Here is a 23,105-nt window from a genome sequence, read left to right as displayed (position 1 = left end):
TACCATGATCGCGAGGAAGACGTTGGCGATGAGCGCGCCCGTGCGTGCGCAAGCTGCCGCGGTGATCTGGCGTCGATACCCGATCGATGCTGCCATCTGATCGAACGGCGCAACGTTAACGGAATCTCGAACACCATCCAAAGATCAAAGTTAGACTTCTGCGTAAGCTTATACTCTCTTCTAATATGTAGTTTCTGATTATTTAATTCAATTTCTATCGCGTTTTTAAATGCTTCTAAATCTCTACTTTTATCTCTAATTTCGGCTGAGCAGTTTACTTCTTCTACTTTTTCAATATTATTTTCTTCTAAATTTTGTATATTATCGTTAATCACCTCTAATCGTCTAACAATAAGTTTCAGAGTCTTTCTCTTTCGAAAAATGTGGGGTCGAGAGCTGAGTATGAGCCTGGGCCCGTGGAATATATATATATATATATATATATATATATATATATATATAATATATTATATACAATTTTATATGTTAGAAAGCATGAATACAAAGTATTCTCTGCTTTAACCATAATTGTATGATTGTATTGTATAAACGTTATTGTATACACATATATTTGATTGTGCTGATATAATTTAATGTGTTATTTCGTTAAGTACTAAATAAAAATTTTTACTGCTTTAACCAAAAGCAACAATTCGCTGCTTTAAATGACTTTCCTTTGTTCATACATGATTATTTCCACATACATATTAGTCGTTTATGCTTTCCAATACTCAAAATAACTGCTATATATTGCGAGCTATCAGGGCAGGACTTTTGGGCCGCTAAATGAGTGCACATACCTTTTATCTTATGCTCAATAGTCTTTATTAAGAAGGTCTGTTGCTACGTACAGGAGCCTGAGAGCGTTGTCGAAAAAAGGAACAGAGAGTGTGTGTAGTTACGAGAGGAAAGTATGTGCGCGATCGGTCACGTCGAGATCGATAATCGAAATCGATAATCGTTGTACATATATTCGTTGTACATGTATTTATATATTCGAATAATCTCAACACTATATTTTTCAAACTTTTTTTGTTAATAACTTTTCAACGAATAACGAGCGATGGCTAAAACCTTCTGAAGGTCACTCGGGGTCATGACCTTGACAACATATATCAAGGTCATTGAAATCGGTGAGGTCGCCCTTAATCTTAAGTTTTATCAAAGTTTTATTTGATCATCGTAAAAAGCTTTTTTATTGCACTTGGTAATCTCTTCATTTTTTGTACTTCCTTTACCAGACGTTTAATTTTACGCTTTGCTTAAAAAAGTTTCTTTTTCGTTGTTTTACGAAGTTCTTCAGCCTTTGTATAACATTCAACATATCTTTTTATCTTTTCTTTGCCATTTAAATTACTAAAACTTTGTTTATTAGTTTATTTTGCTGCATTACAAACACTTTTTCATCTTCAGATACTATCTCTTCACTGCTATCAATATCAATCTCATTATTTTCAGTTATGTTTTGTTCAAATAAAAACAATACTTCATCGGGTGTTTTTGTTTCACTTTGGATCGTAATTTGAGGCAATAACTGTTGCACTAATCCTGCAAAATAACATATTAAGAGTAATTTTTAATTTTTAATATCAATTTACGTTTAAGTAAAAGAAATTGAAAAGTAACTTTGTACACGACCCGAATAGATCGTAGGCTATGGTGGTGAAGGAAACACTGAGTTTGAATTTTTGACAAAATATAATAAGATATATTCGGAAAATATAACAGAGTAATTTCAAAACATTATTTGAGAAGCCAGTGTGGCACAAGTCAATAGTCCTATAAATTCAAGAAATGATAATACAATTCACATTGTAATAGTCCGTTCAATGAAAGCATTGTAAACATCAACTGAAAGTATTGGTCTCCTGGTTGAAACTTGAAACGTAAAAGTAAAAGGAAGAATATATATCTTATAAAGTAATTTGCAAGTATGTATTAGTATTTGTATGAGAGTCTTGAACACATATTTAAACGTAGTACATTTGATCACTAAAAGGACCATTAGACATTAAACAAGATAATAGCAAATCGATATATTCAAAAATATCATGCACATATTAGCAGAACATATCATATGTAGAATAATGCGTTGAACAATAAATTATGTAAAGAAACCGAATATTTTTTCTTAAAGAATGATTGTTAAACTAAAACATTTAATAATGTAAGGTATCATCGAAAGATAACCTTGACTCATAAAAAATTGTAGATACAACTTTTATCTTAAATTAAAATAATGAGTGTTCAGGCGCGATCTCGATGAGATCGCCTGAGATGCCGGGTCGCTCAGACTTGAGCTCGGCGCGGGTGTGCTTCGGAGGATTCCGGGGAGTATTCGGGAGCGAGAGATAATAATGCGAGTGTAACAACACAATCTTTAATGCTCAAAATAACAATGCAGTGAGAGAGAGCGATGATAGCCCTTCGTTTCTCCAGTCCTTGAGAACTATTGGCGCTTCGTGGTTGTTAAGAGCGTTGACCGGGGTTTTGCACAGCCGAAATGCAGTTCGGCGTCGGGCGCACTCTCACTCACAATTACAAAATGCAGTGTAGAACAAAACTTTCGATTCTCCTTTCCCGATTACAGGCTTGATTCGGATAGCGAGGTCCGCGAGCGAGCGAGGAACGGAGCGATTGAGGTAGAATTCAAGTCGACTCTATGCTTGGTCTCGGTACGAGCGACTGACCGTGAGAGCGATCGCGAGGTAAACGCGTCGGTTTTGGGGATGTTTATTTTCTCGCGTTGTTGCTCGCTCGCTCGAAGGATGTGCACGCAGCGGGCGCATGATCTTAGAGACGCTCGAATTTGCGCGTGAACTTCGAATAATAAGCGAGGTACGACCGTATGAAAATACAAACATTTAAAGGACGGCGCTTTTAACGGTCTGGAACTTAGCAGGCTAATAACATTATTCGTACGAGGCTAACGTACAATTGTTCAACTTCGAACATACCGCCCGCCTTGAAACTGCGGTTTCGAAAAGAAGAAGAAAAAGAAAAAAAGGGGGAGCGCGAGCGGGTATACACGATGTGTCCTTACAACTTAACTTAAATCTTACATCTAACAAGAAAAATACAGAATTCCGCCCGCCGTGACGGCGTGAAAAACAAAGTAAACTTAATTGCTAATCGGGGGTTCGTCGACAGGTAGCACACAAATCTGCGCGATAGGCCGGCGATATTCGGAGGCGGCAGTTTTTATAGTGACTACGCGAGTAAGTCCGTCAGAGCCGGGGTGACAGCGAGTCACGCGGCCGAGCTCCCATTTGCAGGGGGGAAGGGTCGGATTACGCAACAAGACGAGTTGACCGACTTGAATTGACGGCCGTATTTTTCGCCACTTGGATCGCTGTTGCAACGTATTTAGATAATCAGTGTGCCACAGTTTCCAAAACCGCTCGGTGACGTGACGCACTAATTGCCATCACGAGAGGCGATTTTCCGAGAGATGCAGGAGCGAGGGTTCGGGATTGACAGTTAAGGCGGAATCAATTAGGAAGTGACCGGGCGTTAAGCATTCGTAATCGTCCATCGAGTCCGAAAGTGGCGTAAGCGGCCGCGAATTCAAGCAAGCCTCTATTCGGCACAGCAGAGTGGACAGTTCCTCGAAAGTTAACATGTGCTTGCCTAGAACGCGGCGCAGATGAAGCTTGACGCTTCGCACGCCGGCTTCCCATAATCCGCCGAAGTGCGGAGCGGCCGGGGGTATGAAGTGCCAAGCGACGTTGTCCGAGGCGGTTGCGTTCAAAAAATTAGGATCGCGTAGCGCTGAGCGGTACGCGGAAGTCATTTCACGGTCGGCTCCGACGAAAGTCGTGCCATTGTCGGAGTACATAGCTTGAGGGAGCCCGCGGCGAGCGCAGAACCGTGAATACGCGTTTAGAAACGCTGGGGTGGAATAATCGGAGACTAATTCCAGATGTATCGCTTTGGTGGATAAGCACACGAAAAGCGCGATGTAAGCCTTGCGCGAGGCGATGCCCCGACCGGCGGAGGCGCGAACGTGCAACGGGCCCGCGTAATCAAGTCCGCAATGCAGAAAGCATCGAAGAGTGGGTGACACGCGAGGTTCGGGAAGGTCTCCCATGATTTGAGTGGGGATCGCGGCGCGTTCGCGAGCGCAGGCGATGCATTTGTGTATTACGGACCTGACGACGCTTCGGCCGTGGATTAGCCAAAAATCTCGGCGCAAGATATTTAAAGTTAACTGAGGCCCGGCGTGCAGGGCCCGCGAATGAGCTTGACGCACAATGAGCGTGACTAAGGGGTGGGAAGCGAGGAGTATCGGGTGACGAAACGAGAACGGAAAAGGAGATTTAGTCAGGCGCCCCCTGACGCGTAGAATCCGGTCTTTGTCCAAAAATGGTTGAAGCGCTAAAAGCGAGCTGCTGGAGGCGACAGCTTGTTTTTTCGATAGGGCGTGAATTTCCGGAGCGAACAACTCGTTTTGTATGCGTTTGAACCAAAAGGTTTTTGCGGCGTTGCAATCGGAGGTAGACAGAGCGGTGCTTCGCGGCGCGGGGTTATTAGGCGGCGGAGGGACGAGCGGCGTGGCGCGAGAGCATGGAGCTCGACACAGGTGAATGAATTTTAAGATGTAAGCGGTGACGCGAATCAGCTTCGGCCACGAGGAATAGCGAGAGGCGAGATCAAAGTCCGGCAGCGGATCGACGCTCTGCAGGGCCGTAACCTTTTCCTCGAGGGGAGCGTCCGGGGGCAAAGTCGTTTCACCGCACGGCCATCCGTCAGCGTCGGAGGTCAGCCATGGAGGCCCGCGCCACCATAGGTCGTGACCCAGTATCTCATCACCGAATATTCCGCGCGAGCCGCAATCGGCCGGATTGTCCTCCGTGGGCACGTGGCGCCATTCCGCGTGCGGCAGCAGGGATTGAATTTCCGCGACTCGGTTCGCTATGAACATTTTCCAGCGCGAAGGATGCTGTTTAAGCCAGGCAAGTACGATCTTCGCGTCTGTCCAACAATGATACGGTAGGCGAGCGAGATCGAGGGACTCGCGAATGAAGTGTATGAGCCGCGCGAGGAGCAATGCGGCGGAAAGCTCGAGCCGGGGAACGCTCAGTGGCTTGAGAGGCGCGACTTTTGACTTTCCAGCGAGCAGAGTGACCGTTGTCTCACCGGACGCGGAGACAACCTTGAGATAAACGACCGCGGCGTACGCGACGTTCGATGCGTCCGCAAACCCGTGAATTTCAGCGCGAAGGTTGTCCGCGCGAAGCCCGGTCCAGCGAGGAATTTGGAGTGAACTGAGGTGAGATAATCGAGAGTACATTTCCCGCCATTTCGGGAGGAGGGTTTCCGGGATAGCGTCGTCCCATGCGATTCGCGCGCGCCAGAGCTGTTGCATGAATATTTTTGCCGTTATTGTTACTGGAGTGACCCAGCCGAGGGGGTCGTAAAGCTTGGCTATTGCGGATAAAATGGATCGTTTGCTATTCGGGGCGACATCCAACAGTGATACCCGAAATTCGAACATGTCGGAGGCCGGATTCCACCCTATGCCGAGGATTTTGACCTGTTCGTCTTGCGCGAGTTGTTTGTGACAGGCGAGGCCGTGATCGGCGGCGTCGAGATCCGATAGCAGGGAGGGGCTGTTGCTAGCCCATTTCCTTAATTCGAAGCCGCCGCGTCGCAACAATGACACGAGCTGATCACGCGCTTGCCGTATGCGAAGGGTATCGTCAGCACCGAATAACACGTCGTCGACATAAGTGTTGTCGCGAAGAATGAGGGTCGCGAGAGGAAAGTTTTTACCTTCGTCGCGGCAAAGTTGCTCCAAAACGCGTAGGGCTAGATAGGCCGCACATATCATGCCGTACGTTAATGTGAGCAATATGAAGGCAACTAACGGCTCGAGGTGTGACCGAATCCAAACGATGCGCTGATAATTCACGTCGCGAGAATCGACACGAATTTGGCGATACATTTTCGCGATATCAGCCGAATAGACGTAGCGGTACTGGCGCCAGCGCATAATGATAGCCGTGATCTCGCGTTGCAGTTTCGGCCCGACATGTAAGTGGTCGTTCAAGGAAGTTCCGTTGGAGGTGACTGACGAAGCGTTGAACACCACCCGGAGATGGGTGGTAGAGCTGCCTTCGCGGATGACGCCGTGATGCGGAATATGCGGAATATACACGTGTTGCTTGGTTTGATCCGAAGGGGCGGTCGCGAGTCGCATGTGTCCTAATCGTTCGTACTCTTCCAAGAATTCGCGATATTCCTTTTCGAACGCGGGTTTATCCCGGAACCGGCGCGTCAGGGCCTTTAGCATTTGTTCGGCGCGGGGCCTGGATTCGCCGATGGAGATCGGAGGGCCCTTTTTAAAGGGGAGACGAACAACGTATCGCCCGTCGGGGTCGCGCTAATGAGTGGCGCAAAAATGCTCTTCGCAGAGAACGTCTTCGGGCGCGGGAATCGGGCTTTGCGGAAGCTCTTCGACCTCCCAGAACCGGCGGAGTTCCGCCTCCAATGTCGGGGAATTGAACAAATGATGAGCGGAAATACTCGGGAGGGCGCGAGTGACCGACGAGGGGTTAGAGCGGTCGTCCCGCGAGGACGCATCGATCGGTCCCGAAATGATCCAGCCTAAGACGGAGTTCTGAGCGAGGGGCAGCCCGGGGTTTCCCTTTCGAACACCGTCTAGAATTATGTCGCTGTAAAGATCTGCGCCGATTATAATGTTGATGGGGCAGAGACTGGTGGGATTCTCGTCTGCCCACTGTAGATCGGACAAGTGAGATAGGGAAGAGAGATCCATGCTTTGTTTGGGAGTGTAAGAGGTCAAGGATTTCAATATGAGCGCGTTGGTTGATAAAGACGGAACGAGAGATTGGCGCGGGGAAACGGAAACACGCGTAATGTGCGTAAAGGTCCCGGCGTGGACGCCGCCGACGGCGGAGACGGAGATCGGTTGACGAACGCGCCTCGCGCGTAGCGTTTGCGCAAGGCTCTCCGAGATGAAGGTCATCTCGGAGCCTTGATCGAGCAGGGCTCGGACAACGGCGGAACGACCGGATTCTGCGCTCACCGTCACCCACGCTGTCGCTAACAAAACCGACGGTTTGTGACGCGCGGTATGAGAAGCGGACAAAGAATTGACATCGCATTTCGGGTCCGGCGTCGCAGTTGACGAGCTGTCGGGCGCGTCCGCTTCAGCTAATTTCGAGGAAGAATCCGGGTTGACGTGCAGCATTGAATGATGTTTCTGTTGGCACACGCGACAAGAGTATTTGCTCGGACAAGCTTGGACAGAGTGCTTCGCGCTGAGGCAGTTGAAACAGCGTTTGTGCTGCTTGACGATGGCGCGACGTTGACTCGGATTCTTCCCGCTGAATATGGGACAAATGTTAATGAAATGTTGCGCAGGACATAAAGGACACTTTGCTTGTGAGTTCGCGGAGGCGGTTGCGCTGTGGATGCGCGAGGCGGTGGCGGCTTTCGGAGCAGCCTTAGCCGACGGCGAGGGGGAGAAGTTTTCTAGAGCGCGAGTGCGCGAGTCCAAAAAACGGCGGAGATCATCGTAGGAAGGCGGATCATCTTTGTCTCCTTCCTTTAAGTTCCACGCTTTGCGGGTGACCGGGTCGAGCTTTTGCGCGACGATGTGAACCAACATGTCGTTCCAAAGGTCGTCCGGTCGGCGTTTAAGATTTTCGAGTGAAGCTATCGCGACATTGACTTTGTCATTTAAGGCGCGTAATTCGGAAGCGGACTCGCGCGAGAGAACGGATAAATTGAGAATAGAAGAGAGATGCGCGTTGAGGGATCGTCGCTTGTTCTCGTACCGCATAGTTAGCGTTTGCCACGCGATTTCAAAATTGTCGGCAGTAACCGCGATGTTTGCGATGCATTCGGCAGCACGGCCCTTCAAACACGAGGACAAGAAATGCATGCGCGTGAAATCGTCGAGCTCCTTGTTCTTTCGGATAAGCGCGGTGAATCTATCGCGGAATTGCTCCCATTCATCGTAATTGCCGTCGAAAGGGGGCAATCGAATGGGCGGAAGGTGAGAGAGAGAAAAGGCCGAACCGTCCGTACGCATGGTCGACGCGGCGAAAGAGTGATTGGGACTCACTACCGGCTCCAGCTCTTCGAGGCACTCGGCCATGTAATCCAGGGCGGCTTCGTAGGCGGCATTCGTCGTCTCGAACTGGTTCTCCTTGAAGTAGGGGAGGGTCGCTCGCACGTCCGCGGGAATCGTCCTGGCGAGGGCAGCGTGTCCGTTCAGGAATTGGTTCCAAGTCTCCTTGAGTGACGAGATTCGGGAACGAATTTTTGCTGGAGAGAGATTGTTTCTCCCGATCCTCTTGAAATTCTCCAGAAATCGCTCGATGATTCGCTGGAGCTGTGGCTGTCCGCCCAGTTGCTCCGTCATGTCGCACTAGAATGTCGCTTCTTGAATCTCTGGCCTGCCTCCGCACGCGCGCCGAATCCGGCTCGAAGGACCAAATTTGTTCAGGCGCGATCTCGATGAGATCGCCTGAGATGCCGGGTCGCTCAGACTTGAGCTCGGCGCGGGTGTGCTTCGGAGGATTCCGGGGAGTATTCGGGAGCGAGAGATAATAATGCGAGTGTAACAACACAATCTTTAATGCTCAAAATAACAATGCAGTGAGAGAGAGCGATAATAGCCCTTCGTTTCTCCAGTCCTTGAGAACTATTGGCGCTTCGTGGTTGTTAAGAGCGTTGACCGGGGTTTTGCACAGCCAAAATGCAGTTCGGCGTCGGGCGCACTCTCACTCACAATTACAAAATGCAGTGTAGAACAAAACTTTCGATTCTCCTTTCCCGATTACAGGCTTGATTCGGATAGCGAGGTCCGCGAGCGAGCGAGGAACGGAGCGATTGAGGTAGAATTCAAGTCGACTCTATGCTTGGTCTCGGTACGAGCGACTGACCGTGAGAGCGATCGCGAGGTAAACGCGTCGGTTTTGGGGATGTTTATTTTCTCGCGTTGTTGCTCGCTCGCTCGAAGGATGTGCACGCAGCGGGCGCATGATCTTAGAGACGCTCGAATTTGCGCGTGAACTTCGAATAATAAGCGAGGTACGACCGTATGAAAATACAAACATTTAAAGGACGGCGCTTTTAACGGTCTGGAACTTAGCAGGCTAATAACATTATTCGTACGAGGCTAACGTACAATTGTTCAACTTCGAACAATGAGTATTATCAAAATATTAAATTGAACTAAATATCACCAATCTTGAGTTGTAAATTCAAGACCCTGATATTCTTAAAAGAATCTGGGACAAGGATAATTTCTCTTTTGTTAATAGAATGAATATTACCGAATGTCAAACGCATTAATCAAGAATAATTCGTGAACATTTAAAATCGCTTCGTGTATTAAAACGTAGATATCAAATTATACCGAGGAGGAACTTAGCAATGTAACAGTGTATAGCACCTCTGAACACTTTCTTAGTAAATAAACATCGAATTCTTATCCGAATTTGTCTTGAACAATTAACGCAATATGTATCATTCGTATTTAAACTATAATTGAATCTTTTCGCAGATATGTATCAAGAATTACAAGAAAGAAATTATTACAATAAACTGAATTAATCGTACCGCAATCTTGCAATTGGCCAAAAGAAAGGTAATAAAAAAAATAATACCGAGTTAGTTGCAACCATTAACAAAACCTTGAGTACTCAAGTGAAAGTGAACAATTATCGTTCATCTCAAGGAAACGCTTCGCTGTAGCGCAGAAGCCTCTCGAATGAATCTTTCTCTTTCTAATGTCCTTTACTTCGGACTGGTAGATCTCTCAAGATTCCTGGAATCAATGATCGTAACTGAGATTGTTTATGGGGATCGATGATTCAGAAATCTAAGAGTTACCTGTATACTTTTATCCACCGTATGTGGAAGCACTCCTAAAAGGAGATCCAATCAAGATAGCCGCTCTCCCTTGTCTTTTCCAGAATGTTCCGTCGTTTAAGGCCGAACTGCGTAATGGCGTCAATCTCTCGTACGTCCGAGAATGAAAAGGAGCCTCTCGTCCTGCCGTGTGCAGACTGTAGTCGTTCGTACTCGCTCGTACTTCTTCTTGTACAGAAGATACCTCAATTCGAAAGTTCAGAAAGATCCGTAATACAACGTATAATGCGTACTCAAATTATACGGCAGAAAGCCAGAAACATGTCGTGACTGATCGACGGACAAGAATAGAATGGCGCCGGTTGCTCGGGGCGCAAGCTAGTGCATGCACGCACGCTCCCTTCTTCACGCGGCGATTACGTGAATCGCAGGCGGTTGCGCCGCGCCGCTCGCGCCGTACGCGCTACAAAATTCTCTAGGGAAACTAAGTCCGGCTTTTCGAGCGTGTTTACTGAATCGCTTAATCACTAGAAAAGCTATAGATGGCAGCACACATACCGTTCTCTCCTCGTTTCATTCTAGTATTTCAAACAAACTTATTAGAAAAAAATATTTATCCATTTGTATACTTTGAAAATGTTTAAAATGCAATTTTTTTCTAAAATTACAGCTTACCTTTAAATTCAATTTATGTGATAGAATCAAATTAGGTAACCAAATAATTTTAAGTTGATTATTTTAATCTCTATTTAACCACTGATACATGAAAAAGCATATTACCATCAGAAGTAGTAAATAATGTCGGTGTCCAATTTTTCCGTTTCATATTTTCAACTCAAACTACACACCTTTTTGGGTCTTTTAGTGGAAAAGTACACATTTTGAATTTTTTTCTGGTGAATTATAGCAGTTGGGTACTGCGCAGCCAGGCATTTTATACTTATATTAATAACAACTGTAACTGTATTAAAAGTTTAACTGCATAAACAAAGGTTAGGTTAGGTTTTACATTGCTATTAAAATAACAAGAAAAAGTTAGATAAATCAAACATTAATTTCAATATATATTACATATTTCTACATTAACCCATTAACGACGAAGATCGTTGATTTTTCAACATGTATTTGAACATCATTTTCATGCCTGTAACAAAGGAATAAATAGATCAACGTTAGTGTTCCTTATATTTTCGGGTATGCTCTAACAGAATTTGGGCTTAAAATAGAGAATTTTTAACTACAAAATTAAATATGGCGGCCTCTGTACAAAGAAATGAGAAAAAATTGTTCATTTTTAATGTTTATAATTTTTTTGGACTGAAATTACGCAGAAATCTGGAATATCGCTCAACCATCGGTCCACAGAATTGTTGAAGTTCAACAGGAATTTTTTTGATATTTATGTTGATGATTTTTCCTTCCAAAATGGCGGCTAGAACGTAAAAATGTCCCCAAAATTAGAGTTTTTCGCTAATATCTCTTATTTATTACATTATTCGAAGCTTATTATGAGTTTAGATGATAATTATCGAGTCTTCTAACAATGATTGATGCAAATGATCATTTTTCAAAATGGTGAGTCCAATATGGCGGCCCTGAAGTGGCTAGTTATTTATTGTATTTTTTGACGAATTTTTTATTTCTATGAACATTTTATAGGTAAAAATCATATTACTCATACTCTTAAGAAGAGGTCACCGTTCAGAGGCCCAAAAAATTCATGAATTTCAGGAATTTTTTTTTAATATAAAATAAATAAATTTGAAAAAAACTTTTAAGTAGTTTTATTCTTGTACTGTTACATAAGAAATTTTTATTTTCTTATGTCAAAATGGCGGCTCTCGCTTCCACGCCATGAAGCTACAAACAACGTGAGTTTATGCGCGCGGAGCGCTCCACAGTCTTGCCAGCTGATCTGAAACAAAAAACACAAAAAATTTATTAAACTAGACTAAATTTGAGGGGCCTTATCGTTTTCCAATTTTTAAAAAAACTTCGAAAAACAAAATGGCAGCCATTTAAAAAAAACCCATTTAACGGAAACAATACACGTTGTTCTTCAAGCCCTTTTATTACCACTTTATCGTTAATCCGACGAACAGCTTGTGCACGCGCTCAGTTCAACGGGTGTAGCTCGACGACTAATATTCGTAGCGGAACGAGGCAGTTTGTTGTTAAAACTTGTCGCTAAATGTTTTCCGTAGACTCAGTGCACTCTCTGTGCAGGTTGGTGCGCTATTTAAGAAGTTTGGTCTTTTTTTAACACACCTTTCATTACATGCTTACCTAAAGGGAGTAGAATTGGAAAAATGACCAAAAACTGATATAGGTTTAAAAATGTGTATATATATGTATGTATATACTTTATTTCTTCCCTTTAGAGCTTGAAAAGCGTTTTTATAAGGAACGTACCCAAACCTTTACTCCAGCTTATATATCCTTTTACCTTAACTTAATCCTACTTAATCTAGTAGTATAGATGTGGGCTTCTGCCTCTACATCCGCTACACCCACACCCGCCACACGCACACACACGCCTCTCCGCAAAAGGAACTTCTGCTTTCTTTTGCCTCCAAATTTCTATTTATTATAAAACCGCTTCTACCCCCGTCTCTTCGGCATACCACTCTTTCTCTCTCTCTCTCTTTCTCTCTCTCTCTCTTTCCCTCCTTACTCATACCTCCTTCCTCCTTCCTTTCTTGCTCTTCTACTTACCCCTTCCTATTTCTATCCTCAATCTCCCGCATCCACCATTCCCCCTCTCCCCCCTCTCTAAACACCCATCTCCTCGCCTCCTGCCAACTCCCCAATCCCTACAACGCTCCTACATGTGCTCCCACGTCTCCTCTTCTCTCTCGCACAGTCTGCATATTCTTCTTTCCTCCTCCCAATACCTGTTTTCTCTCATTTTGTTCCCCAACCTAAACCTCGCTATCCTACTCCATCTACTTTCCCCACCCTTTCTTTAGATACTCTGATATCCCCTCCCCTTTTACCTCCTTGTATCATTTATTGTACCTAAACTCTTTTATCCACTCCATTTTTCTGCTCTTTGCACCTCTCTTTCCCACCTCACCATCTCCTCTAGCCGTGTCTCTTACTCCTCTCCAACTCCCCTTCTTTCTCTACCTACATACCCCTATCGCTAAGAAACTTCCTCCTGCCTTCCTCCCAACTCGAGCTCCCTCCTCTCTTCCCCGTTTTTTCCTTCACCTCCTCCCAACACATCCTTGCCAGTTCGCTTCCTCCTCCTTTTTCCAGCCTCCTTCCGAACCCCCACACCCTCCTACCATCCCTACCTCTTAATTTTTCCCTCTACAGCTCCTTCCGCACCAAATACCCCAGCGTCCTCCTGTCTACTCCCAACACCCATCTCAAATATATTTCTTCTAGTCTCTCCATCCCCTCTCTCTTTTCCCATCCTCATATTTCAACCTCGTACTCCAAACCAGCTTGTCAAATAGCCAAAGCCTTCTTCCCGAGTTCTTTCCAAACCTCCTTTTCCCTATCCCCCACACTTGACCCATTACCGCCGCCGCCTTCCTGACCCTTTCTTTCACGTGCGCCTTTTGACTTCCATTCCTTTGTAGCGTGTACCCTAGGTATCGAAACTCTTTCACCTCTTCCACTTTTCTTTCTTTCCACCTCCAATCTCTTTTCCCCATCCTTCCTCCTCCCTTTCTGAATCTCATAATCTTAGTTTTCTCCGCGTTAAGTTCTAACCTTTTCTTATCTAGATACCTTTCTAGCCTCTCTATCATGCTTCTCATTTCATCCTCCCCCTCCGCCAGCAACACCATATTATCCGCATACTCTAGGTCATACACCCTTCCCCTTCACAGCCTAATCCCACCCCATTTAACCTTCTTCATCTCCTCCTCCAAGTCCGCTAACAGTATAATAAAAAGTAGCGGGCTCACCGGACACCCTTGTCTTACCCCTTTTGCTGTCCAGAACTCTCGCGAAAATATGGTAATGTACCGATAATACTAATACTAACGAAGGTAACTAATATTAACACTAATACCAATAATGACGAAACTATTTACAAAGGCGAGCCCCAAACAAAGGTTTATGTGTGTAAACCGAGTCCTTCTCTTAGCTTTAAGCTAAAACTAAATATATATCTATCTACATTTGTCTGACCTAAAAACAGCAAACTTTTATTATATTATTGTCAATGAGACATATGATATTACGAGATTGAAACAAATTTCTCTCTCTCTCTCTCTCTCTCTCTCTCTCTCTCTCTCTCTCTCTCCTCTCTCTCTCTCTCTCTCTCCTCTCTCTCTCTCTCCTCTCTCTCTCTCTCTCTCTCTCTCTCTCTCTCTCTCCTCTCCCTCTCTCCTCTCTCTCTCCCTCTCTCCCTCTCCCTCTCTCCCTCTCTCCCTCTCCTCTCTCCCTCTCTCCTCTGTCTCCCTCTCCTCTCTCTCTCCCTCTCTCCTCCCTCCCCCTCCCTCCCTCTCTCTCTTTCCCCTCTCCCTCCCTCCCTTTGGGGAGGGAATTGCTAGCTCAGCCTAATAGCAGGGCGGGATTAATGAAAGGCAGCGTGATATCCGACGGGGTGACACGTAAATCATAAATTCAATCAGCTAACAAATAAAGAGTAACATTTATTGTGTAATCAATTTAGAGAAAATAATAATGGCCAAATTGGCTTCCATTAATAAAGCAGGTAGATGGTTGATAACGTGGGCGTCAAATTTGAATAACACAGAAAGGATAACGCGGACGCCAGAAAAACGCGGAAAATTACGTTAATTTAATAAACGCGCGGAAGGCGCCGGTATTACACAAGATAATAGGGAAAGAAAACTAACTTCCCGAAGGCTTCAAATTAATAGAGCCGGCGACATCGGCAAAACATAATCGGAGTAACGTGAAATAATATTGCGTGAGCTGGCACGACATGATAGCGCGTCACGTTCGGAGCGCGTGAACGCAAGGGCCCAAGGCCGTGCAGAGATTTTGTCGCTAATAATCTTAATCTAACGCAAGGAATAATCTTAGCCTACCGCGAATAATAATCTTAATCTAGTGGGAATAATATTCTTAATCTAAGGCGAATAATCTTCTTAATATAACGCGAATAATATCTGGACGTAACTAATCAGTCGGGGTGATTCGTATTTTACCGTCATTTATAACGCGAATAACGTCCCAACGCCAGGAGTCAATCGGCGCGAACAATATTTTCACGCAAATGATATGTCGACGCGGACGATATTCTCACGCAGTTATTATCCTACATAGTAAGGGCTCGAAAGCAAGACTCAAGCGCGAACAAGACGGCAAGGCCGGTAACATCAGGACGCAATCACGGGAATAATATCTCGGCACCACCGATACCGCGTAGATAATCTACGTGTCCGGACATGAATTGCGAGTAATATAATTAAACCAGCGCGAACAACCGTCTGACGCGATTAATACTATCACGCGATTAATACTCGGCCGGGTGAATTCCTACGCACAACGAGACACGCGGGCGTGAACGCAAAGGGCGTGAGAAATGGCGTACTCGCGATATCGAACGTCGTCATTGACGCGCTTACCGCGATCTGCAGGAGTCTATGGGGTAAATGTTTACAATTAGGGTCTGACCTCCGATGACCTTGACCTTAACATATGTTGTCAAGGTCACCCTCCTGAGTGACCTTCAGAAGGTTTTAGTCGGGGGTCGCTTCTTATTAAAAAGTTATAAACAAAAAAAGTTTCAAAAATATGGCAGTTATTTTAAGTACTGAGAGGCATAAACGACTAATATTACGTTTTTCTTTAAAGCAGAGAATACTTTGTTTCGCGAGAAAGTCGCTGCTTTACCAAAACACAACATTTAAAGCAGTAAATTGTTGATAAATTGAAGTCTTTTTGTTAAAGCAGAGAATACTTACATGGGTTAAACAGTTAAATATTTGTAAAGCGCGTCATCTAAACTACGTATTTTCATCTAACGCTTTAAACAGTTGAATATTTTTAAAGCGCGTCATCTAACCCATGTGGCATCTCGCATATTAACTTTCCACGCATGAAAAGTTCACGCATATACTTTCCACGCAAACCGAGGTTCACCCACACCCCCCCTGCTTTCGGGGGAGGTGCGGTAGCCCCGAAATGGTTTACGCATGGGTTAGTTGACGCGCTTTAAACAATTAAATACTGTTAAAGCGCGTCATCTAACCTGTGTAGATTAGTGACGCGCTTTAAACAGTTAAATATTTGTAAAGCGCGTCATCTAAAACTACGTATTTTCCAAACTTTTTTTGTTAATAACTTTTTAACGAATAACGAGCGACGGCTAAAACCTTCTGAAGGTCACTCGGGGTCATGACCTTGACAACATATATCAAGGTCATTGAAATCGGTGAGGTCGCCAAACTTTTTTTTGTTAATAACTTTTTAATAAAAAGCGACCCCCGACTAAAACCTTCTGAAGGTCACTCAGGAGGGTGACCTTGACAACATATGTCAAGGTCAAGGTCATCGGAGGTCAGGCCCTAATTGTAAACATTTACCGTCTATGGATTTCGGTCGCGATCCCACGGCCACGAGACCATTCCGGTGCCCCTCGCTTTCGTTGTCGGTCGCTAAGTACGCCTTGTCGGCGAATACGTTAATTATCGCGAATCATTCCGAGCGAGAGCGCGACCCGGAGAGCGGTGTCGTGGCTTTACATTGAATATTACCGAGGCAACCTCACCGTTGGTTGATTCTCTCTCGCGAGGCTCCTCACCGTCGTCCCAAGGGTCGGAAGAATAGCTGCCAGTATTCGTACGAGAAACTAATTGTAAGTGCGACTCAAGGGCGCAATAGAGTACCGCGACTTAGGCGTGCGTGCGTCGGGAATCGAGGACGAGCCAAGAATGCTCCCGAAATTTCGCTCGATGGCGGAATCGATAGCGTACCCCTCCCCGGGCGTACGCGCCCCGCGACGCTATAGCGCGGACCAATCAGGGGTGAGCTCGCAGGCTCGCGGTGGATTCTTGCGTAGGGCCGTCAATCACGGCTTTTTGCAGGGCGCCAAACGGTCCCTCGTTCGCGCGGCGATTTTTCCAGGATCCTTTCCGGTAGCGGACGGGACGTGATTGCCTCCGCGTTCCTCTTTGTCGGTCCGGAAATGGTGGCCAACCATCCCGGAATCCGGTCAGTAGGTTGAGAAGGGCAGGTGAGCTGATTTTGCCCCGGCGTCCCGGGGCCCTGCCGTTACGGATCCGCCCGCCGCTGTGTTTCGCCGCCGCGCGCGTGTCCTCTCGCGCTCCCCTGCTTTTGGCGGCCCGCAAGCACCACCGAGATCCGTTTCTCGTCGTCCGCTTCCTCGCCTCTATCCTTGTCGTCGACTCCGTTTTTCCGTGATTCTCAGCATCGTCTCAGGAACTCCAGTTTTCGGCTCGGTGAGGCGCCGCGCAAATGATACAAAAATAAAAATGAAGGGATCAGAATAATGTACGCAAATTTAATATGCCCCTGGAGATCTCGCATCGATTCATTGGACCATCCTCGGGCGCGAAAAAAGGTTGCGAAACCCGCGCCTTGTGACGGCAGCAGGGCGTTGCAACGCTGCAGCGAAACTGCAACGTCATAGTACATAAATCGTTAAAAGTTAAAATTATAGCTACCTCCAGTAATGTCTGTGTTGATGTACCTGAATACCTTCTAATTAAAATACGTACACCAGACGGTGAATCAGTACTATTCGCGTCCATCTATAGAAGACCTAAAGGTCTCCTCTTGCACGACTTTGTTGTGTCACTAACCCGTTTCTCACATTTTTAAAAAACATAATTATTTGCGGTGATTTAAACTGCAATCTGTTATTGACTAATTTTGAAGCGAGTTACTTGCGTGAACTCATGTCTGGCTTATCTTTACATATTGTTAACTCCGAATCTACCTATCATACTGCGTTTCTGACTCTTGCCTTGATGTCTTGGTTGTGGATGATGTTGACAAAGTTCTATCATTTACTAAATCTCTAAGTCCTTTCATTGCAGGTCATGATCTTTTAGAGTTGTCAATGTCACTTAATTCTAATCTAATGTCTGAGCGAACTATTTCTCGGCGGAATTACAGAGGCTTTGATGGTTCTGAGTTCTCCGAGTATCTTGAATCTAATGCTGACGCTGTACAGATTGAACTGGATAAATTGTCTGATAATACTGATATTGACAGATTCTGTGGGGTCCTGTCTGATGCCATGTTAAAGGCACTTGACACCTTCGCCCCTATTCGAGTACTTAAAATTAAAAGGCCCCCGGTGCGGTGGCTTACGGCGGAATTGATTGTTCGGCTGCGTGCTCGTGATCGGTTGTATAAACAAGCTAAACGTTCTAACAGTCTTTTAATGAGCTCAAAGCTGATATCAAGCGTGCGAAGAGTGAATTTCACTATAATTCACTTACTAACATCACTGATCCAGCAAAATTATGGAGAGAACTGGCTCGACTAGGACTTGCGCAATCGACATTCACATCTCCGCTACATTTTTTCACTTCAGATCAGCTTAATGTATACTACGCCTGTTTCTAATGCTCAGCCTCCATGCTTACATTCTGACCTTATCTCAGCTATTGCTTCAGTCACTAGTCCTTCTAATCGTCCTGAATTCATGTTCTCCTCCATCCTGCCTAGTTCAATTTTTGAGCTTATTACTGCACGACTTTTATACTCTTACGCTTCTGGCTCAGATGGTATCCCACTTTATGTCTTGCGTATTGCGTGGCCTACTATTTCGTCGTGAATTACTTTTTTATTTAATCAATCGTTAGATGTTTCTTCGTTTCCGTCTGAATGGAAGAGAGCATATATTCGTCCACTTTTGAAAATTCGTACACCTCTTTCCCCGTCGGACACGCGACCAATTGCAAATTTGCCAGAACTGTCTAAACTATTTGAGAGAATTGTTGCTTCACAAATAGTTGACTACTTAGATAAATATGATATACTGAATCCTAGACAGTCTGCATATCGCCAGGGTTATAATACTCAATCGGCGCTACTGCGTGTTTGCAATGACATTAAACAGGGGATTGATGACGGACTCATCACTATTATGATTCTTTTCGATTTTAGCAAGGCGTTTGACACGGTTCCTTATTTACAATTGCTTATCAAATTAAAAGAGATTGGTTTCTCTTATGCTGTTATAAACTGGATTTTCTCTTATTTAACTGGCCGTTCTCAAGCAGTTATTGATGATGAAGGCAATCTTTCTGATTGGCTATTTACTTCATCTGGAGTGCCTCAAGGTTCCGTGCTCGGCCCACTGTTGTTTTCTTTGTACATTTATGACATTTTTAAAGTATTGTTGTATGTGTCTCATATGATTTTTGCTGATGCTATTCAGATTTACCACTCATGTTCACTTGCTAATATTCTTTATGCTTTAGAGTTAATTTCTAGAGACGCTAATGCCATTTTTGACTATGCTAACAGGAATGGCCTTAAGCTTAACCCTGCTAAGTCAAAGGTCATTATATTTGGCAGTCAAGCATATATCAATACAATCGATCTCAGCTGTCTACCACCAATCATGGTGAATAATACTCCACTACCATTTGTGAGTGAGGTGAGAAATTTAGGTGTTATCTTTACGTCCAGTCTTTCTTGGAAGAAACACATCTTCCTTGTCTCACAAAGAGTTCACTATGCGCTACATAATCTTTAACAAGAACTCTCTCTCTCTACCAATCTCAGAATTAAGCTTGTTACTACTTTGATTATGCCACATATAGATTACTGTTGTCTTGTCTACCATGCCCTGAGTACGGTATTAAACATTAAATTACAGAGACTCGTCAATTGCTGCATTTGATTCATCTTTAATCTCAAATATGATGAACATATTACTCCATATAGACGTCAATTGGGATGGCTCACTGCTGAGAACAGACGGTTATACTTTCTTGGATGCCAGATGTATCGTATTCTTCATATGCGATCACCTATGTATTTACGTGAACTATTTACCGCCCCTGACTCATCACTTAGAAGATCTGACCGACTTGCTACTTCATCAGCTCAAATCTTCCATATACCTGCTCATAGAACTGTAACATATAGAAATTCTTTTCAGCTCTCAGCGATATATTTTTGGCATTCCCTTCCTAGTAACATCACAACAGCATCTTCTCTTGCATCATTCAAGAATCTTCTCCGCTCGTTTTTATTTACATCTGAATCTGTTTAGTACTTTTGGCCTTCTGTGTGAATTGCATCAGTGCAATGTTATCAGTGTCTAGTCAGATAATCCAGTTTATTGCGTTGTTGCGTTATACGAATTACTATTAAGTTGCGTTATGTATTTTCAATTAGTTTTTAAGTTATACTTTAAGTTGCTTTTTGCCTTGCTTTTGCGGTTTTTTTTTGTAGTTAAACATTAGTTTTAAGTAATACAATCGGATGCAATATAATTGTCACTAGCTTTTCTTTCTATTACTATCATGTTGCTTCTACTTTTTTCTACTTTCTTTTTTTTTCTGAGCTTATATTATATTGCATTCTATGTCTTTGCTACTTTGTATCTTTGCCCTATAGCTTAGGTTTGGGCATAATAAAATCAAATCAAATCAAAATCAAATCTCTCTCTCTCTCTCTCTCTCTCTCTTGTTCTCCTTTTGATCTTCTCCATAACCTCAACTTGATCTCCAAAGCGAATGCTATTTTCGACTATGCAAGGGCAAATAGTTTGAAATTGAACCCTGCTAAATCTAAGGTAATAATATTTGGTAGCGGGACAAATATCAATAATATTGATTTAAACCTTCTACCACCCATTGTTGTCAATGATACCCTTTGCCATATGTAAACGAGGTGAGAAACCTCGGAGTCTTTCTTCAGTCCAATCTTTCTTGGAACAAGCATGTCCCGCATGTCTCGCAAAGAGTTCACCATTCGTTGCACAAGCTGAAATTCAACAAGAACTCTCTTTCCACGGAATTTGGAATCAAGCTAGTAATGACTTTGGTTCTACCTCCCTTAGATTACTGCTGCTTTATATATCATAGCTTGAGTAAGGAACTTAAACTGAAATTGCAGAGACTTGTGAATAGCTGCATTAGATTTATTTACAATTTGCGGAGAGATGAGCACATAACGCAGTATAGACGACGCCTAGGTTGGCTTTCTGTAGAGAACAGAAGACGATATTTTCTTGGCTGTCAGATGTTTCGAATAATTTACATGGGATCGCCAACGTATTTGAGTGAACTTTTTACCCCAATTGATCTATCACTCAGAAGATCTAATCGACTAGCTAATTCTTCTACGCAATCATTTCATATTCCAGCTTTCAGAACTGAAATGTATAGAATTTCCTTTCAGATATCGGCCATTTATTTTTGGCACTCTCTTCCAGGTAATATGACGTCAGCAACTTCTTTTGCAACTTTCAAGAGCCTTCTTTGTAATTACTTATTTTCATCCGAATTCGCATGTTAAATTCTTATCTTATATTTATCTCCTCTAGTATTTTGCTTTTTTCTTAGTGTTAAGCTGCGTTTAGTTCTAAGCTGCGTTTGATTAATCTTCTTCTGTATTATTTTTTCCTAGTATTAAGCCGCGTATAGTTTTAAATTGCGTGTACACTATTCAATGTATTATTTAGTTTGTTTCTATATTGTTGTAATGTTATGCTCTCCTTGCCCTTTAGCTTCGTTTGGGCATAAATATATTAATCAATCAATCAATTAATCTCTCTCTTTCTGTGAGTATTGTTAGTTCGTTGTATTCTTGCTCCTGCATAAAGTGAAAATTGTTACTGCTGTAAGCTGCCTCCGGGCTATTTTGTTGCAGGTATAAGCAAGTTTTTAGTTGCTTGTCACGTGCGATATTCATTTTCTTGGTACTCGCTGCCTTTTTCCGAGCATTTCCGTGACAAGCATTATTGCTCATCCTAACCTAGTTCTTGGAAATTTGTAGAATTCTTGGAATCTTCCGTGATAAGCGTTGACCACCGCTGCGCATGTGCCTGTCTTACCGATCTGATCTGTTCTACATCTCTTGGTTGTTCTGTGGTTGAAGTTTATTACTGCTGCGCATGCGCCTATCGTTACCAGGCCTTACTATCTGGATGCCATATCCGAGCATGTGCTACCTAGTGTCTGCTGATTGGCTGCAGTGTGTGACACCATACTTGTGAGCTATGTGGTTGTGATCACAGCTGCGCATGCGCTTATTGTTGCCGTACTTCTCTGTCTGCATGCTGCGTTTGGCGGCTTTGTATTACATTGTGCATGTTGGATCTATTGCGCGTGCTATCTAGTGACAGCTGATTGGCAGCTATACGTGACGCCGGGCTTGTGGGTCTATTTGCAGCGACTTTTACATCGAATTATATGTCATCTCTTGCGATTTATTTGTACGGCTTGCTTGATTGACGGAAATGCAGCGTGCGTGCACTAAGTGCAAAAAGTCGATTGCGACCATATCGGTTGAGTGTGAGTGCATGAGAGTCTTTCATCCGGGTTGTATTAAGTCTTATTTTTTTAATATGTACGCAGACACTTGCTGCAGATCGTTATCTGCTTCATTAAGTTCACCTCTTACACCTGTAGAAAATACTGAGCAGTCTTTTAATTCTAGTATGGTTACTCCAGTGAGCATTGGCACTCAATCACGGTCGCAGTTTCAGTGTGACAACACAACTAATGAGCTTCTGCTTCGATTGATCGATCAGCTGAAAGAATCCGATGCTAGACTCTCGGCTTTCATTGAAAGTCAGCAGTGGACAAATGGCGAAATTAATGATCGGTTGAGAGAGTCTAATGCTAGACTATCTGCTTTTATTGAAAGTCAGCAGCGTACAAATGATGAGCTTAATGATAAGCTTAATAAGTTAAATTCCATTGCGGGTAGTGTTGATCGGAATACTCAGCGTATTACAAAGTTAGAGCAACAGTGCGTTGCTCTCACAAACGAAGTCCGTGATTTGGTGAACGATCGAAGTGGCTCTCAGCCTGTTCCGCAAACTCAAGCGGATAATAAAATTATCATATCAGGCGTGCCTGCTGTGATGTCTATTACCCCCTCGGCGTGCGTTTGTAACGTGTTCTCGACCCTAGATGTCTCAGATCTGGCGTGTCATATTCTTGACATCAAGGCTGTTGTTCGTAAGTCTCTGCCGGTGTCACCGCATGACCAATCGTTGCCGGGCTCTACCAATAGTTCTTTTATTGTCACCTTATCTTCGAGTGCAGTCCGCGACATTGTTATTTCTAAAAAGAGGGCACGTCGCGCACTCATGCAGAGGGAGGTCTGCG

At 44.1% G+C, this 23,105-nt stretch overlaps 1 protein-coding gene across 5 annotated transcripts in view; it reads left to right on the top strand.

Annotated features, from left to right (window-relative positions):
• Positions 1-23,105, top strand: part of 5-ht7 (5-hydroxytryptamine receptor 7) — a 561,506-nt gene that overhangs the window by 503,060 nt on the left and 35,341 nt on the right. The gene's annotated exons all lie outside the window — the stretch shown is intronic.

This window comes from Temnothorax longispinosus, chromosome 4 (assembly GCF_030848805.1).
Source record: "Temnothorax longispinosus isolate EJ_2023e chromosome 4, Tlon_JGU_v1, whole genome shotgun sequence".
NCBI classification, from domain to species: Eukaryota; Metazoa; Arthropoda; class Insecta; order Hymenoptera; family Formicidae; genus Temnothorax; species Temnothorax longispinosus.
This window is presented reverse-complemented; position numbering and strand designations above follow the sequence as displayed.